We start from the raw sequence: 15860 nt of genomic DNA, 5'->3' as shown, positions 1-15860 counted from the left end.
CTAATATCCTGGCTATTATTCATTTTTTTGATCCCCTCATCCTCCAAGGACCTACACTGCCACTCCATCTTTTGTGCACACTCCTTGGTGTACCTTGCTATATACTCTTTAATGATACTACTTTCAAGATAATTTATCTCTCCCAGTATACTATTACCATCCTTCTCATCCTATTTACTTTTAAACATGTATCAATTATCTCTCACATAAAGAACAAATAAACAAAAACCTCTCTTGACTTGCCATTTCCCTCCTAGTTCATCTAATACCCTCTTTGAAGTCAAACTTTAAGAGGACTTATATGTATCCAATATCCATACTCCATTCTACTATGGTTTCTTCTTTTCATTGCCTACCAATTGCCTCCATGTCACTGAATTCAGTGAATATTTCTAAATTCTTATTCTACTTGATGCTGCTGACCACGTATCCCTTCTTACAACCCTACGTTCTTTTGTTTCTGAGATATCTCACTGTTCTGCTTCTCCTCCTCCATATCCCCTATCTTGTCTTCCCAAACATCTCACCCTCCATCCTCCAGGCATTAAATTCTGTAGCAAGTGCTTTCTAAGACCCTAAACTTTACTCCCTCAGTATTCTCTCCCTACCAGAATTAATTCATGCCTTCAGCTTTAATTGCTACTGATGGAATTTACACACCAATCTTTATCCCCAGGCAGACTTTGCTCTGCAGTCCAGATCAATGTGTCTACCTGCTTACCTGCATCTCCACTTGGATGTCTTCATCCTTAAAATTGCAAAAACCAAATTAATTATTTTCTGGTACCAGCTCCCTTTACCTTGGGTTCCAAATAACTAAATAGGAGAAACTGGTTCTCTTCCAAGATAAGGTCAACCTCCAAGTTGAATCTTACAACTTCCGTTTTCATCATTCTGTATTCATTCCCAAGCTCTAGCTAGGCTACCTTCTAATTGTCTCTCAAATATATCTTCTCATGTCCATAGTCAACTAATCCAACCTACCAGTATCTCTTATCTGGACAGCTCCACTACAATAGCCTCCTATTACAAATGCTTGCTTCCTTTCAATCAGTTAACCAAGTGATCACTCCCAAAACTACACTTACCATGTTCCCCTAATGCCTGAGATACTGAATGCAGAGACCTAATCCCTTCTCTTCCAGGGCCAGTTAAATTACACTCCTTCAGATTTCCAGATGTGACCCTTTTGGGAAACCTTCCCTGGCTTCCTTGATGTCCCTCATTTCCTGCAGCACTTTGTGAACTGAGATTCAGCAAATTCTGAGTTGAGTTTGAGTGAGGCTGATCAGTAAGCAATAAGAGAAGTCAGAAGCCTGACTGATTCTTCCCATAAAATCTGAAAATGCTGCCCGTAGAATTCTCCAGCAGAAAAAGCCCCTGTCTCTCTCAAATGCCATCACGCCTCCTCACCAAGAACAATCATTTGTAATTTCCAGCTTCAACAGATTGTTTTTTCCATGCCTGGTAAACATGGTCTTTTTACCCATTCACAATTTAGCTGAGAGCAATCAGCTAAAACAGAATGAAGAGGTCTTTTTGCTTTCAGAAAAGTGACAGCAAATATTAAATAGCATTTAGTGCTCACTGTTTCAATAAGCTCATTAGAGGCCCCTAGTCTAACTTCTATAGAATTATAAGGCTATAATAGAAACATTTACCAAAAGTGCTAAACCATTTTTCAGAATGATTTGGTGTCTCCAATATTGAAGAGAATCGTTTTGGAACACATTTTCACAGATCACCTTAATTCAACTTGAACTAAATTCATTTATGAGAGCTGCTGGGCTGTACATCTCAACTTATCTCTGCCTTGAATTTGCCTACGATGGATATTGCTTGAGCTGCATGGATCATTGAGCAGAGAAGAACACTTCTGCCCTTCCTTGCCCTTCTCGATAATCAGAGGGAACTTGTAACTTGTTATGTGTTTCCATAATGAAGAGTTCAGAAATGGCCATTGCATATGGCCTGGGAAGAGGTGATATAAAATGGTCTTCTGAGTTCTCTAGGGTTATTGTCTCTTTTGAGAGTCGTGGATAACAGAATGTAAGCAAACTCAGAGAGGCCCTTAGTTGGGGCTGCATGCTGGGTATGGGACACACCTGCTGAACTAGCCCCTAATCCCGGACTGATAACATGCTGCTCTCACCTATGCCCTGCTGCCTTTAACCTGCTTATGAACTTTAGCTCTTTGAGGATTTTTCAATACCCTTTATAAAATGAAATGCCCCTCAGGTCTCTGTTCTAGGATCCCACTCTGCACTCTTTCATTGCTTCCATTCTTTTCTAGGTGGTAGTGATTCCCAAATCATAGCTCTTGATCAGCTCTCACTTATGGGCACAAATATAATGACCTTTCTACCTACTGGGCCAAAGCATTTGGATATCACATAGGTATATCAAACCTGACATATCTAAGTCTAAACTAACATATTGGCCCCCCCAAATCTGCTCCTTTTTCTATATTCCTTAAGTTTACAGAAGATATAACAGTCTTCCAAGTTGCCCAAAATAGCCAATTACTGTCAGTCATTGCCGTAATAATACAGTTTAACAAACTACCTCAAAACTCAGCAGACTACAATTACAAATATTTATTCTCATGTCTATAGTCCTAAAAGTTAACATCATTGGTTGATCTTGTGTGAGCTTGGCTGGACAACTCTGCTTCCTGCTGTGGATCAACTAGCTTGTCTCAAGTTACAAGGTGGGTCCAGGTCTGTACCACATGTAGAGATTCTGGGGCCCAGGCTGAAAAGGCAAATAGCTATCCTGAGCATTTCCTTCAGATCCCACATTATTAGAGTGCAACAGCCAGCCAAAACAACCCAAGGATGTGTAAGGCTCTTATTCATGTTGCTCTGCCAATAGTCTATAGCCAAGGTGAATTACACGGCTAAATCCATCAGTGGGGACGGAAATAAATATTTTCTCTACAAATAACTCAATCTATTTGACGTGGGCATCATTATTAACTATTCCTTCCTTTTATCAATACTTTACCACCACTCCTACTACTATCATTCCCAATCAATTACCAAGCCCTATTCATTGTATTTTTTAAAAAGTTCTAGAACCAGTCATAGATCACCATCATGCCCTTGTCTGAATTTCTGTAACAACTTCTCCTTGTCCTTTCTGATTATAGCCTGGCCACCAATCCTATCTCCACATTGAGGCTAGAGTGACCACTTTAAAAATCTTTCATTTTTTTCATTTAGCAGGTGTTACAACTTAGTGAGGGACAGGTAAGTAGATGATACAGATAGATTACATAGTATAGTGGATATTGATAAATATTGTGAAAGGGAAAGAAGCTGGAGGCAAAAGGTAAAGAATATTAGGAAGGAGGATTGGTCTTAAAAATACAGGGTGAATAAAGAAGATCTGATTGAGAAGCTTATCTTTCAACAAAGAAATGAGGGGATGGGAACCTTGGGGCAAGACTGATTTTAAGTAGAATGCCAGGGGATGTAGGAGATAAGGTGGGGCTGTATCTGGCTGAAGCATAGAGGGTGAGGGGGAAAGTTGTAGAAGATGAGATCAGAGAGGGTCTAGAAACCCAAAAATGCAAAATCTGATCTGGCATCCCACTTCAATGCCCTGATGTAAATACTGATAAAATCTCTACTTTGTAATGTGAGTTACAAGGTCTTTGTTGACCTTTATTTACCTTTTTGATTCCAGTTCTCACCTTCACATTCTATGATCAAGCTTTTTGGAATACCTTTCACTTCTCTGAATCTTTATTGCTCTGTTTCCACTCAGAATCACCAAATATAGGGCAGCCCTGGTAGCTCAGCGGTTTAGCGCCGCCTGCAGCCCAGGGTGTGATCCTGGAGACCTGGGATCAAGTCCCACGTCTGCCTGTGTCTCTGCCTCTCTCTCTCTGTCTCTCATGGATAGATAAATAAAAATCTTTAAAAAAAGAAAAAAAGAATCACCAAATATACTATTCCCTTGATCTGAAACACCTATCTCCTCCCTGTCTTCCCATCCAGTTGTTGCCCAGCTAATTTTCTCCTTTGATTCTTTGGTTAGATATTCCTTCCTCTGGGAAACCAGCCCTGCCCTTCAAAGGCATTGGGAAGTTTTCTCAACTGTAATGCCAGAGCATGCTCTGTGCTTGCCACCTCTCTCAGCCCTCAACACACTGAGCAGTGATCACCTGTTTATTGTCTGAATTTCCTATTTTTCACCAAGCATTGCCCTACCACGTATGTGATCCATCTTAAACAGTGTATAATACAGACTGGGTGCTCAGTATATAAAACATAAATAAATGAATGAAATAGGATTCTAATAATGAGAGTATTGCACTCAAATTTGCTATAACAGAATTATAAAGATTATCATAATTGGTAATATCATTAAGAAAATGATGTTAACTCATTAATAAAATGAAATCCATCTTTCAAATGGTTCAAGGCTGATATTTAGCAACAATATACTATTTTCAAAGTGTTTTTGTCCTATCAGCCTTTTCTCAGTCTGGTGCCTATATGCTTCCCACAGGGGCAGATAGCCAAAATCTGTTGGATGATCTCAGGAAAAGTTTAAGAGTAATGCCTCCCATTGGTATTTACATTTAAACAATCAGTTTTTTCCAATAAAATTTTCAAAACTTAAAGGATTCACTCATTAATGGTGGCATTTCTAGCACTTGTAAAAAGAATAGGGTAAGAGATATTTAGAGAAACCAAGATGTTGGAAGATTTCAAATTACACTAGATAAGTGGTCACCTTATCAATATATAAATAAAAATCAATCCCTGAAAATTCTTCCTGCTTTATATTTTACAAAGTGTTTATATACTCTAGCTCCTTTGAATTTTGCAATGGGAATAATGGACCAATTCTATAGATGAGCAAAGCAAAAGGCTTAGGAACTAGTATAAAAGGAGAAACAATAGGTACAATGAAACCAAAATTCACACTGAAATTCAAAGCTTCTGCTTTTTCAAACAGAGAAAAAGAAAATGAGAGAGAAATGTAATAATGCTGATGCTAAAATAACTATCTGGGAGGTGTGAATCCGTAGCCTGAAATTTTATAATTTGGTTTTAGTTCCTGTATTCACCTTTTAAGTGTGAGCATTTTGTTGTGCTAAGTATAATTCCAGTTTCAAAAATGGCAGTATTTCCTACACTGTGACTCCTAAGCACAAGCCAACCACTTTGGGAAGTGCTATAAGAGTGATTAAGAGCAGAGACTTGAGTGCAACTGCCTGAGTTTAAATGCTGGCTCTGAATCCTACTATTTATGACCTTGAGCAAGTTATTTAACCTCTCTGGGCCTCAATTTCCTTGTCTATAAAATAAAGACACTAACACATGTGTCTCAGAGGGCTGTTGTGAAGATTAAATGAGTTAATATCTTCAAACTGCCTAAAATAAATAATAAATGTCTTAACACTAAGTACCTATGTAAGGATTAACTGTTATTATCTCCTGCTTACCTGAACAAGTAACTGTTCCAACAATGAAGAAGAAATTCCTCATGTTGGAGATATTGAAAGAAAGTACTTTGATCCCCAATGCAGCATGTAATTTATTGTATGCTGTATGTTATGGCTGTGAGGCTTCCATTGCTGAAACTAAGGGAATGCACATAATTTTTTCACATTATACCTAGGTAAAGAAACACGCTTTAAAAAAAATCACACCCTATGAGTTTTTGTTTGTGTTTGGAGGGTCTTCTAAATTGAAGGCTAAATCAGTTTTTGATCATTGAACTTGGGGGTTAAAGCTCATTCTAGAAATATACTGATTTGTATCTGCAGGGTGAAATAATTTATTTGTAATTGTAGTTCAGGAGTAAAGAGACTTCTACAACCAGTGCCATTAAATAAAGAATATTTTAGGGCCTCAAACAAGGTGAAAATAACTCCGTTAAAGAGACTAGGAAGTTCCTAAATGCCAAAGACCGGTTCATAATTGGAAAGCCTTACTTCTAAGAACTCAAGAGTTAATTTAGGCTTCATTTTCTGAGGAACAGAAGGTTCTTAATAAAGTTGCCTAGACAACAGCAGTTCAGTCCCAGGACAACCGCCCCTTTGATTTCTCATCATCCTGCACCAACTCACACCAACCCCATAAACAACTTCAAGGCCATTCAGGGCCCCTCGAAATGGCTGTTGGCTGCTGTTAGTAGACCCATGTGGCTGCAAACAGAAGGATCAACATATCTAATTCATCTGATCCAAGGTGTGGGCAGGATGTAGGTCACAATGTAGCAGCTGGTGCTTATGAGGAGTCTCATATGCAGGGTCAGTTACAGATTCAGTTCCTCCCACTAAAGAAAAGGGAGGATTGCCTCCATGGATAAAGAGATTCAAAATGGCACAAGGTCATCTCAAATAATTTTCCCTTTTTTCCAAACCTTTTTGGGTTTTCCATTTGTTTTTCTACAATGAGCACTTTCTTCTTTTAAATGTCTACAATTATAAATATAAATATGTTTTATAGTCAGGAACCAATTAAAATTTTCCTGTATACAGAGATGTCATTGGAGATTATAAGATATTTTGAAACTGAAAATGTTGAATCCTACCTGTCTCCTTCATGGTGTTTCATCACAATTGTATTCAATTGTTGGATTATTCATTTAATGTCTCTTTTCTTTTCTGGACTGCAAATTCATGAAGGTGAAGACTATATTTATCTCTTGCACCAGTATAGCCTCTGTTCCTGGCTTCACGTCTTGCACAGAGGTGGTACTCAAAAGTGGTGACTGAACAAATGAATTGCCATTTTAAAAATTATAAGCAATTTAAAATTATAGGCTTTTATGATAAATGTTATAATTTTTTTTAAAGAAAGTCCTTCTCTTGGTTATGGAGGGGATCATTTCACAGGTCTTTTAGGTAAGGCAGATAAAAGGCAATCACAAGAAGAAAGTAAACAGAAATAATACAAAGGATAATGTTTCAGATTTAGCTTGTAAGTATTCTGTTTAAAACAAGACAGTGGGTTTATCTTCAGTGGATCTAAAGCCATGCAGATTATGTCCTAATAAAGATAGAATAAATAATAGATCATATTTATATGTGTATGTATTTATATTTAAATTTATATGTTACCTATAGTTGCACAACAAATTACCCCAAAACTTAGCAGCTTAAAACAACAAACAATTGTTATCTTATACTGTTAGTTGGTCAAAACTCTGGGGGTACCCTAGCTGGGTGGTTCTACCTCAAAAGTCTCTTATAAGGTTGCAGTCAAGCAATTCCTGGGGCTTCAGTCATCTCAAGGCTTCTTGACTGGAGCTGAAATATCCACTTTCAAATTTATTTAATCATGCATCCACCACTGCAATCAAAATACAGTATATTTTCCTTCACCCCTCCAAACTCCTCCATGTCCTTTTGACATCAGTTCCTTTCCCAACTCCCAGCCACTGACAACCATGGATGTGTTCACTGTTCTGTCTCTGTAGTTTTGCCTTTTCTAGAAGGTCATATAAATGAAATCCTGTGGTATCATATCGTCTTTGCCTCAAGCTTTTTTCACGTTTTTTTTTTTTTTTTTTTCCTGCTGAGCAGTATCCCACTGCAGGGATATACCACAATTTTTTTCATTCATTCACAAGTTGATGGACATTTGGGATGTTTTCAGGTTTGGGCAATTATGGCTAAAGCTACTATAGACATTTATGTTCAGATTTTGTATAAAACATCAATTCTCTCAGGTATTACCTAGGAACAGGATTACTACTGTGTCATATGGTAAGTGTAGATTTTATTTTATAAGAAACCACCAAGCCATTTTCCAAAGTGTACCATTCTGTATTCCCACTAGGCACATATTAGAGATCCAGTGTTCCACAACCTGGCCAGCACTTGATATTCTCAGTTGATGCTATGTGAGTTTTTCCATCTTATCCATTCTAGCAGGTATGCAGTAATACTCACTATGGTTTTCATTTGCACTTCTTTAATGATCAAAGTTTTGTACTTATTTGTCATCCTTATCAAGTTGTGCTTTTGCTCAGTTTTTATTTGGTTGTCTTGATCAGGGGCAGAGAAGAAACTAGAGAAGAGCAAGAAGAAAGTGAAAAGTTGATCCTCTCCTTGACTCTCCAGGGTAAAGATTCAGAAAGGTCTCAATATGCCTAGCCAATACAACATGGACTGCCTAACTCAGGTTCTACATGGATTATTAGGCATATCTGAGTAGCTTACCCTGGAAAACAAACTCCCCAAAGTCACCTGAATCTCAAATAGATAACTGCACTCCCATGCTCACTGTGGCATTATTCACAATAGCCGAGATGTGAAACAACCTAAGTATCCATTGACAGATAAATGGATAAAGAAAATGCAGTATATATATATATACAATGGAATATCATTCAACTGTATTTAAAAAAAAAAAAGAAAAGAAAATCCTGCCATTTGTGACAATACGGCTGGATCTGGAAGACGTTATGGAGACATAAGCCAGTCACAGAAGGACAAGTCCTGCAGGATCCCCCTAATGTGTAAAATCTAAAGTAGTTAAATTCATTAAAAGCAAAAGACTTGTGGTTGCAGTGGGCTAGGAAGAGAGGGAAAGGGAAGATATTGGTCAAAGAGGACAACATTTCTGTTATTCAAAGTAAGTTCTGGAGATCTATTCCATAACATAGAGCCTGTGATTAATAATACTGTATTATATATTTAAAATTTTGCTAAATTGGTAGATCTTATGTTAAGTAGTCTTACTATAAGAAGAAATCAAAAGAAAAACAATGTAGTGGGAAGAAACTTTTGGAGGTTGTGGATTACTTATCTCCAAGCACATGAAGTTGTATATATTAAATATCTATAGGTTTTGTTGTCACATATCTCTATAAAATAGCCTTTAAAAAAAAGTAGAAGAAAAAAATGGTAAGAAAGCTAAGGTGTTCCAGAAGGACAATATAGAGAAAATGGAGGATAGGAAATTAACAAATATACAAGTTTTAAAAAGCAGAATCAAAGGTCATGAATCTCTAGAGTAAAAAAAAAGGCCATTGACTACCAATTAGTCTACTTTTTGGCTCAGCAGTGAAAATTTACCTGCTGAATGACAAGAAGGTAAACAGTGAAAGTTAACATAGATGAAATTAACTGTTGGGAAAATGGGGAGGGAGAAAGAAGGGTCTTGATAAATATGGTAAGTTCTCATCTTTACCATTGGCATCTTGGAGAAGATGGTTCTGCATGACCATGTCCCATGGTTAACATAGATCAACTAGTAAAAACAGGAAGGAGTTATAATAATGTGTGATTAAGCAGTAATGTATACCTTGTCATTTCTGAAGGACTAGTCTTTTCCCCTAATCTGTTGTGGATTAATATATGGTCCTACTGTACATAGAGTGACTAGTATGCGATCACACCCCTCCCCCCCCCACTGATGTGCTGGAGATCTTGTGTTGGCTCAAGAGAGATGACTGTTAAATTTTCTATATTTGACATTACATTGGTAGCTTGAAATTGGCCATGGTGGGAGTATTTACACCAGAAATCACCAAACACTATAAACAAAAGGTTTTTTATTATTGTCGTTAGCTTGTTTTGTCTTAAAAGCCAGTTTACCTGTGCATCACTACAAACAATTCACCAAGTAAGTCTAAAACACAAAATGATCTATACCCAGTTCAATGCAATGAGGCCACCAATGAATCGTTAAATTTTGCTGCAGTATCAAATATCTATAAAAATTTCTAAACTCTTTCTCTCAATTTTTTTTTTTTACTTACCTTGTCTCAGACTGGTAACAGCTTGCAGACTGACATTTATCCCTAGACTGCACATTGAGCAGCATTGATGTAGAGCATATAAATTCTATCCTCCACCCTTTACTCTGTGTCAGCAGTCTCAAAATTTATCTTTATTAGTTCTCATGTTACCAAACTTAATAAAACTTTAACAGATGCCCAAGGTCAATTTGGCTAACAAGTTTTACTTTAAAAATATTTCATAAAATTAAGAAAATTGAGTGAAATAAAAAGCTGAAATACTGGTGAAGTCCTTACCACACACAGTAAGTGTTTAATAAATATCAGAATAAATGCCATTATTAGATTATGGACTTTCTAATGTAGAGATCATGGTTTATGGTTTTGGTTTGGTTTGGTTTGGTTGTGTGTGTGTGTGTGTATGTGTGTGTGTGTGTGTGTGTGTGTGTGTGTGTTTTATATGTGACTTTCCTCTAATCCAAGTAAATTGCTCATTTCCTGAATTTAGCCTTATGATTTGACTCAAGTGAGCAATGTGAGAATTTGTATTAAACTCAAATCTGAGCTGATAAGTAATCTTATTTGGTCTTGTGGTTATTACCAAAGGAGGGTGAGGTAGAAAGTGACTTGGGCCTCAGTCATCTATCTCATCTGCCACTGAAGAGAACTGTAGATTTTCCTTGCATCTCTTAGTTCTACAATTTTGCATGATTAAATAATTGATTGCGCAGAGGACTATCTTGCCCAAGAATAAAAATTAACTATGCTCTATGCAGTGAAGAAGTAGAAAACACCAGATTTTCTATGATTCAAGGAAAGAGATTAGATTGTCTGTTTTCTAAGGGTTGTCAGGAAAGAGTTCATGGAAGATAGGGCTTATTTGATTTAAAGCTTGTGTGTATCTGAGCATCTGGTGTCCCCTCTTCTGCTCTCTCTGCCTGCCATCTATTGTCATCAGGAAACAAGATGCCAACTATCATGGGATCCAAGAAGTAGGACATAGTTGTAGGAAATGTTTAGGACCAGACATTTCAATGGCAACTGAGGACCCATGCATTATCTATATCCCTGTGAAAGTTTTGTCGTATCTAAATGATGCACAGTATCCTAACAGAATGTCCTAGGAAGAGTGCCATTCATCAGATTCAGGAGACCCAAGAGTTTGGCTTACAATTTATAGTTTAAAGCCATGGTTCTTAATCTCTTTGATTAAAGCTGTGCACTCTTTACACAGAAGGCACTTAGGCATAAATTTCTGCATACAATTTGAGAAGGTTTATAACCTCTGACACTAAGTAAGTAATCCAGGTTAAGAACCTCATATTTGGTTGAGAAAGGAGAGCCTGGGATGATATCTATATACATGTCCCCTGCATGGATGATGAGTTTGAGTGAGCTAAGGCAGAAGGGGCTTTGGGCATGCACAAAGAGAGGGGTGGGATGGAATATAAGCAGAGTCACTTGTAGAAAGGAGAGTGACAGCCTCGGAGAGAGACAGCATGGTTTGTGAAAGACAAACCATGGATCCAGGAGAGAGTTAAGAACCTTAGAATACAGTTCTGTTCTGCCTCCAAATGTCTGGGTGATATCATATTATTTTCTTTGTGCCTTAGTTGTCTCACTCGAGCAAGGATAGACATGAATTAGATGATTCTTTTAATCTTAAAATTGTATCATTTGGAGATACAAGATATGCACAGAGTACAGGAAAGACTTGTGTAATGGAGAGAAATTTTATGCCAAGGAGATGAACCTTTGCAAAAGTTTGCCTGAGGGCTAAAATTCATATTCAACACCACTGCACTACTGGGTTATAATGAGTCCTCAAGACTTCTTCCTTTTTTTTTTTTTCTAGAAGAACATCACTTCTATCTCTCCCAGCAATCATTATAATCTCAATTTGGGGACGGAAGCAGTAGTAACCTAAAAAGGTATACCTAGAATTCAAATTGCCTTAGATGAGACTGAGAAGGGAGAAAAGAATATAAAGTTCCAGTTTAAGAAGCCTGCATTAAGTCCATAGCCAACACACTCACCAGCTTAGATGGAGCCAAAGTGGCTTGTTTGAAATGTAGTGTGCATAAGGATGACCACTAATTTGTGCTTTACTAACCTGGCTCTTTGATTTAAAATTCCAGATTTAGAAGTAAGCTGCTTTTCTGCCTTCTGGCTTTCAGCTCCAGCCTCAACCTCCAAATCAGAAGTTCTCATCGATTTTCCAGAGGTATGATGTGAAGGAAAACTGTTAGGTAGGTTTTGACCAATCAGAAAGAAAATGTTATACTAGTTCCTCTAGCAGAATAAAACATTGTTTTTGACCTTTTTCACAGCTATGTGAGAAAATCAGGCAAACAACAACTTGGATTTCATGAAAGAACCAGGTCTAAAAACAAGAATGTACTTATATAAGTGACTTGAGATTCTATCCAGTTGTGGGTTTGTATAGACCTCACTGCTATAAACAGGCTTAGATTGACATTGTTTTTTCTTCTGAGAAACTCAAACCCCCTATTTCCTTTTATATTAGTATTGGGACTTTAGTGAACTCAGCAGTTCAGAAAAGAGTTTAAATAAACATGCCTCAAGTCCATGGAAATTAGTGTATCAATTAAACTTACCCACCAGGCAACCAGATTCATGAGGCATCATGACCATTAACCTTCCTCAGCCTCTCTGGAATGTGGTGGCTGGAACTGACCTCTCCCTACTTCCTTACTAAATACCCAGTGTAACCCCTTCCCAAGGGTATTTTCTTTTGCATAGATCTATCTTTGAAAACCAGAATAGTGGTGTAGCGAGGAGGTTACCATTCATCGACTATTTACCAAGTGCTGCCACACATTACCTCATTTCATTTTCACAGCGTCCCTACAAGTAGTAGTATGCAGAAAACTAAGTCCTACAGAGACTAAGTTACTTGTTCAAATTCTCTTATTTATTAAGAACAAACCAGGATCCAAACCCATATATTCTAACTCCAAGTACATACTTCTTCCTTCTGGATCCAAATGCTTCCCTATATTATTGGGTCTTTATTTGCAAAGAGCAGAGACCCAAGACATCTATCTTTAAATTATGAGACTTTTAATTAAGGAATTAGAATTTTGAGTCAAAAACAGTTTTGGATGCTTATGGATCGCTCTCATAGAAACCATGATTTCCCTCACTTCGTATCTTCCCCACGATGCTTCCTCCTAACTAAAAATCTCCTTAAGTTTTCCTATTGAAATTCTTGAACGGGACTGTGGGTGAAATTCTTTTTAGCTAAAAACACATATGGAAGACAGAGAGCAATGACTGTCATGTCTGTATACATTTAAGCTCTATCAGAGGCACAAAATATCAGCTGGAGGAAAACAGGGCATCTAATAACCCTGTGTCCCCTGATATCACATATGTACACAGTTGAACATCTCTGTGGATGCTTCCAAGCGTCTGTTCATGTAAGTAGGTTAATGGATGACCTCACACCCTTTGCCTTTGCTACATTATGTGTTTTCCTCACCCTGGAGCCCTTTAAATCTTTTATGCACTTAAAGCACATTTACTATATCCGTAGCATAAAGACATTATGTGTATAGGAGCTAATTAAGCATAACATGTAAGAGTTAATCCTAAAAAAATACTTTCATTGATTTCTTTGCTACCATAGGGTGTCATTATTGTTTTAAACTAATATACTTGCATAGCCTTTGCCTGAATGCTATCTATGATTTATTCTGTTCTAAGAAGTAAACCCTCTCTTATGATCTAATGAATATCATAAATCTAACTAATGATTGGATCTTTATCTTGATAAACCACAATATTTTGAGAGATTAGATCACAATGTGTGATTCTGCTAGATAAATGGACAGTTGATCTTTCCAAATGTTTACAAAGTGACTCATTTCTCTCTGAAATGATATTCTGACTTTTAAAAAAAGTCTCCCCCTTTAAAAGTGGCATCCTAACATATCACGTGCGTATGGGATTCTAACAAATCGCATGGTGTGTGGGCAAGTAGGTGTGCTTATGTAAGAGCCACATGGCTACTCTAAACCTACATCTCTCTCCCTATGACACACAGATGCAGCTGGAGTCACATTTGCTTCTATACAGTTCTCCATGTTTTTTTTTTTCTTGTCTTATCTGCTTCTGTCAACCTTTGAATTTGGTATCTGCTATGATTCACTCCATAATCCAGGCACACTATATAAATATAAACACATATTCTGTACCATACTCCCCTCTATACACGTACATCTCCCATAAAGAGGGAGCACTGAGTACCATGGCTATCCTTATTAAAGAGTACTCATGAGGTCTTGATGGCCTCCTGGAGAAAGGGCTTGTTGTACTGCAGGGATTTGCAAACCGTGATATTGGACAATTAGTTCTACAGCACAGCCCCTAGTGTCTTGAGTGGGGAGGATTCCATTTCTCACCTCCCGCCATTTCAAATGAGGGTCAAAAAATTTTAATAGGAATTTATCTTAAGATGCTATCACAGAACCAGACTCTGAAGTGGAGGTTCACGTAAAGAAAGAAAGTGCTCTGCTAGTACAGGCAAAGTGGCTTCGGATTGACACAAGGCCTTCAAATAGAGGACAGGTACCGGTTGTTAAAAAAAAAAAAAAAAAAAGAGCCCTCTGGCAAGGGATGGGTGCATAATCGGCAAAAGGGACCAGGCGTCCAGGCACAGCAGCAATCGTGTCCACTATTTGCTTCCACACTGCTCAAGCCCCAGATATGTCCAGTTCTCATTTCACTTTGTTTTTCAGAGATATTCCCGCTGACTACTCCCTCCTTGAAACAATCTTTTACTTTGGCTTCTGTGACATTATTGTTTCTTGATCTTTTTAGCTGCTCTTGCTCGACCTTTTGCAAGCACACCTAACTCTGACAATGCATTTTAGAATTTGTTCTAGGCTCTTTCTTCTCTATGTTTGTTCTCTATGTGATCTCCTCCCGTGGATTCAGTTATCACTCGTAAGCAGATGTTTTAAATGTTGGTATCTCCAAACCAGTCCTTAACTCTGATTTCCAGATATGTGCTGATTGACCTCAGCGCTGGGGGCTTGGCGGGGTGGGGCTGTCTGGAAGCCTGTGTGTTTCTCCGGTCTGGGAAGGTCGGGGAAAGTACCAGCTGCAGCCTTTGCAGCCTCCCAGGCAGTCAGCCCCACGCAGCTCTCCACACGCAGTCCTTGGAGGCCCGAGGCCCGTGGGCAAGGGCTAGGAGTGGGGGCCGCGGGGCCGGGGCCCAGAGGTACCATTGTCTTCTTTTATCATGACACCACAAACCAAAGATGCCCCAAACTATGGTAATCCCCTAAGAATATGTCTTTCCTGTCTTCTCAGTACCACCACCATTTATTAATCTGTGCAAGTCTGAACCAATGCTATGTCCAAACGTTCAACAATTCTGCTCACTCACCTCCCAAATAAATCTAAAACTGTCCTCTTCAACCTGTATAATACTATCACTCTCATTCAAACTTCTATTATCTCTTGCAGTATTATTTAATGGCCTACTAATTGGTCTAACTACTTCTATTACCACTCACAAATTCAGTTTGTCTTTCCCACTGGTCTATAACCTCTATGCTTAAGAGATTTTCCATGCTTAAATTGTTTTCTTACAAAAAAAACTTTATCTTTCACAACAGTCTTACAGAAAATTGCCAAGATAGGACAGAGAGCTCCCATAAACTGCACCCAGTTCCCACTATTATTAACATGCTACATTAAAATGGCACATGTCACAATTAATGAACCAACACTGATACATTATTTTTTTTTTGTTTTTGTTTTTTTTACACTGATACATTATTAACCAAAGTTTATTCTTATTTCCTTTCTTTTTATTAACACTATTTTTTTCCATTCCAGTATGTCTTCCAGGATATCATATTACATTTATTTATCATGTCACTTTAGACTCTTTCACTGTGACAATTCCCCACACTTTCCTTATTTTTAATGAGTTGTGTGGAGTACCAGTTAGGTATTTTGTAAAACATCCTTTTATTGAGATTTGTCTGATATTTCTAACATGATTTGTCATTCAGTCAATGGGTTTTGGTGGGGGGAAACCACAAAGGTGGAGCCATTTTCATTCTATAAGTCAAGGGTACATACTATCACCATGATTTATTATAGTTGATGTT

The sequence above is a fragment of the Vulpes lagopus genome, chromosome 5, assembly GCF_018345385.1.
Source record: "Vulpes lagopus strain Blue_001 chromosome 5, ASM1834538v1, whole genome shotgun sequence".
Lineage (NCBI taxonomy): Eukaryota > Metazoa > Chordata > Mammalia > Carnivora > Canidae > Vulpes > Vulpes lagopus.
The sequence above is the reverse complement of the archived record's forward strand: the minus strand, read 5'-3'. Positions refer to the sequence as shown.